We start from the raw sequence: 4866 nt of genomic DNA on the forward strand, positions 1-4866 counted from the left end.
CCAGCATGCATCTAGGGTATTAAGTTAATAAAAATAGAGTAACGCCTTAAGCACGATGACATGATGTAGACAAAGTAAACCCAAGAAATATGAATAAACCCCATGTCTTATCCTTCATGGCAACAATACAAATACGTGTCATGTCTCTTTCTATCATTGGCATTGAGCACCGCAAGATTAAACCCATACAAATACGTGTCAGATGGAGCCACGTGGGGCCCACAAGGCATCAGGGCGTACCTACCCCTTGGGTGCGCCCTGCTACCTTATCGTCTCCTTGCTTCTCATCTGGTCTCCTCCCGAAACTTCTAGGGTCTCTCTTGCCTGGAAAGAATGACAAAAGGTTTCATAGCATTTGGACCCTGTTTGGTACTGTTTTCCTAGAAAACCATAAACAAGCAGAAAACAACAACTGGCACTTGGCACTGGGTTAATAGGTTAGTCCTAGAAAATGAGCACAAAAAGTTACATAGAACATCCAAGATTGCTATGATACGTCTTCGTCGTATCTACTTTTCCTAACGCTTTTCCTCTTGTTTTGGACTCTAATTTGCATGACTTGAATGAAACTAGCCCGGACTGACATTGTTTTCAGCAGAACTACCATGGTGTTATTTTTGTGCAGAAATAAAAGTTCTTGGATTAGGACGAAACTTTGCGGGGAATTTTTATATGAATAAAGATAATTTTTGGAGCCAAGAACCACCGGAGGGGGGCACCTGGGCGGGCACACCCACCAAGGCGCCCCCCTCCAGGCGCGCCCAGGTGGGTTGCCCCACCTGGTGGCCCCGCAGACCCTGAAACCGGTGCTGTAAAATCACATTTTTCCAGAAAAAAAACAAGGAGAAAGAATTATCATGTTTCACGAGACGGAGCTGCTGTCACCTCCTTTTCCTCGTCGGGAGGCCAGATCTGAAGTCCGTTTGGGGCTCCAGAGAGGGGGATCTTTGATCTTTGTCATCACCAACCCTTCTTCATCGCCAATTCCATGATGCTCTCCACCGGGGGTGAGTAATTCCTTTGTAGGCTCGGTGGTTGGTGAGGAGTTGGATGAGATTCATCATGTAATCAAGTTAGTTTTGTTAGGGCTTGATCCCTAGTATCCATTATGTTTTGAGATTGATGTTGCTATGACTTTGCCATGCTTAATGCTTGTCACTTTGGGCCTAGGTGCCATGATTTTAGATTTGAACCGTTTATGTTATCACCATTATATCTACTACATGTTATGATCCGACCTTGCAAGTTATAGTCACCTACTACGTGTTATGATCCGGCAACTCCGGAGTGACAATAGTCAGGACACTTCCCGGTGATGACCATAGTTTGAGGATTTCATGTTTTCACCGTGTGTTAATGCTTTGTTCCAGTTCTCTACTAAAAGGAGGCCTTAATATCCCTTAGTTTCCAATAGGACTCCGCTGCCATGGGAGGGTAGGACAAAAGATGTCATGCCAGTTCTTTCCATAAGCATGTATGACTATTTACGGAATACATGCCTACATTATATTTATGAACTGGAGCTCATGCCGTATTGCCCTAGGTTATAACTGTCACATGATGAATATCATCCAACAAATCACCGATCCAATGCCTACGATTTTCCTACATATTAGTCTTGCTAAGTTACTACTGCTGCTGTTACTATTGTCACTGCTACAAAATCACTGTTATCACTATTACGTTACTATTGTTGTTGCTACTACTATCAAAACTATCATACTACTTTGCTGGAGATAATTAATCTCCAGGTGTGGTTGAATTGACAACTCGTCTACTAATACTTACAAATATTCTTTGGCTCCCCTTGTGTCGAATCTATAAATTTGGGTTGAATACTCTACCCTCGAAAACTATTGCGATCCCCTATACTTGTGGGTTATCAAGACCTTTTTCTGGCGCCGTTGCCGGGGAGCATATCTATATTTGTCACTTGCGATTATTATCAAATTGTCACTATGAAGAATCTGAAGGATGCTTAGACTAATATTTTTCCCTCTAAGACGAGGGAAGGTAAGGAACTGCCATCTAGCTCTGCTTTAGATTCACCTTCTATTATAAGTAGACTTGCAACACCACCACATGCTATTAATCCTAATATGTCGCAATTTATTGATGATGCTACTTCTGCTATGAATGATATTTATGATGATGCTAGTACCTTGCGTGATGATAATGTGCCACTAGGTGAATTTCTTGATGAACAACTTGCTAGAACTAAAGCTTTTGAGAATGTTGAAGCTGATGAAGAGCTTGAAACTGAAAATCTTAAAACACATATTAGAAATAGTCCTCCTAGATATGAATTGCCTAAGGTACCGGAAGGTTATGTTATGGATGAGGAGGCAACTAGTGATATTCTTGCTTGTAAGGATAGAGATGATCTAGAAAAATTATTATGCAAGTTTAAAGAAAAGACTTTGAATGCTAAAATGAAATGTGATCCTCATATTGCTACTTCACCTATCTTTGTCGACGATAAGGATTATAAATTCTCTATCCACCCAGAGTTGATAACTTTGGTTGAATCTGATCCTTTCCATGGTTATGAAACTAAAACTGTAGTGACACATCTTACTAAGTTGAATGACATAGCCACCATGTTCATGATGAGAAAATTCGCTATTATTATATTCTCAAATTATTTCCGTTCTCATTAAAGGGTAATGCTAAAGCTTGGTACAATACTCTTGATCCTGGTTGTGTGCGTAGTCCCCAGGATATGATTTATTACTTCTCTGAAAAATATTTTCCTGCCCATAAGAAACAAGCTGCTTTACAGGAAATATTTAACTTTGTGCAAGTTGGAGAAGAGAGTCTCCCACAAGCTTGGGGGAGGCTTCTCCAATTGCTTAATGCTTTTCCGGATGATCCTCTTAAGAAAAATGAAATACTTGATATCTTCTATAATGGACTAACCGATGCTTCTAGGGATTCCTAGATAGTTGTGCTAGTTGTCTTTTCAGGGAACAAACTATTGGGAAAGCTGAAGAATTATTGAATAACATATTAAAAAATTATGATGATTGACTCTTCCTTAACCACCTCTTAAATCCACCGCAAAGAAGAGGGGTATGTTATATCTCAATCCTGAAGATATGCAAGAGGCAAAGAAATCTATGAGAGAAAAATGTATTAAAGCCGAGGATGTCGAAAATTTACCTCCTATTGAAGAAATACATGGGCTTGATACACCACCACCGTCTAAGGTGGTAGAGGTAAACTCTCTAATGAAATTCAATGATAATGATAATCCTCACAATATGCACCCTAGTCAATGCCTTTATGAGTTTGAAAATTACATTAGAAAGCAAGATCACTTCAATGCAAATATTATGAAACAATTGAAATATGGTTCTGATATGATTGCTCGCTTTAGTGACTTGTTATTTAGAATCTCAAATGATGTTAGAGGTGTGCGGAAGCATGCTTCTATGGTTCAAACTCAGTTAGAACAAGTTGCTAAATCTCAAAGAGAGTTGCTAGATGAAATGAATAATAATATCAATGGTCATGCTGTTAGAGTAATGACTAGAGGAGGTAGGATGACTCAGGAACCACTTTATCCTGAGGGATGCCCAAAAAGAATTGAACAAGACTCTTAAAGAGTTAACACTGATGCACATAGTCCTTCTAAAAAGAAAAACAAGAAGAAAAATGATAGGACTTTGCATACCTCTAGTGAACCTGAAGTAGAAAAACCTCCTAATAATGATAAAGAAGTTTTTTATCTCTGATGCTGAAACTCAATCTGGTAGTGAAAACTCACCTTCTGATAATGAAAAAGATAATGATGAGGTTCATGAAGATTACTCAAACAAATAATAAAGAACCAGACAATGATGTTGAGATAGAACCAGGAGTTGATCTTGATAACCCACAACCCAAGAATAAAAGATACGATAAAAGAGACTTTGTTGCTAGAAAACACGGTAAGGAAAGAGAACCATGGATTCAAAAACCTATGCCCTTTCCACCTAAGTCAACTAAAAAGAAAGATGATGAAGAATTTGAAGGCTTTGTTGAAATGTTGAGGCCAGTCTTTTTGCGTACGCGCTTGACTGATATCTTGAAAATGCCTCCTTATGCAAAGTACATGAAAGACATCATCACTAATAAGAGAAAAATAACGGAAGCTGAAATATCCACCATGCTTGCTGATTATACTTTTAAAGATGGAGTACCCAAAAAACTTGGAGATCCAGGAATACCAACTATACCTTGCTCCATAAAAAGAAACTATGTGAAAACTACTTTATGTGATTTGGGAGCTAGTGTTAGTGTTATGCCTTTCTCTTTATATAAAAGACTTGATTTGAATAAACTCACACCTACTGAAATATCTTTGCAAATGGATGATAAATCAACTACCATACCTATCGGTATTTGTGAGGATGTGCCCGTTGTTGTCGTTAATGTTACTATTTTGACCGACTTTGTTATGCTTGAGATGCCCGAGGACGACAACATGTCGATTATCCTTGGTAGACCCTTCTTGAATACTGCAGGGGCTGTTATTGATTGCAATAAAAGCAAGGTCACTTTTAATATAAATGGTAATGAGCATACGGTGCACTTTCCAAAGAAACAATTCCAAGTGAATGGTATTAATGTTATTGAAAAATCTCCGACAATCACTATTGGAAGTTTTCAACTACCTCTACCTACTGTTAAAAAGAAATATGAAGTGCTTATTGTTGGGGACATTCATATCCCCGTGGAGGTAACTTAGTGATTTACGAAAGTTCTTCGGTTTCATGCTAATCGAAAGTGGTTGTTAATAAGACTTGATCAACCTTATTAATGGATCATTTTTGAGAGGTATGAAGTTGATGAATTTAGTGAGCACTACCTTCTGTCCCTACC

This window comes from Triticum urartu, chromosome 2 (assembly GCF_003073215.2).
Source record: "Triticum urartu cultivar G1812 chromosome 2, Tu2.1, whole genome shotgun sequence".
Taxonomy (NCBI): domain Eukaryota; kingdom Viridiplantae; phylum Streptophyta; class Magnoliopsida; order Poales; family Poaceae; genus Triticum; species Triticum urartu.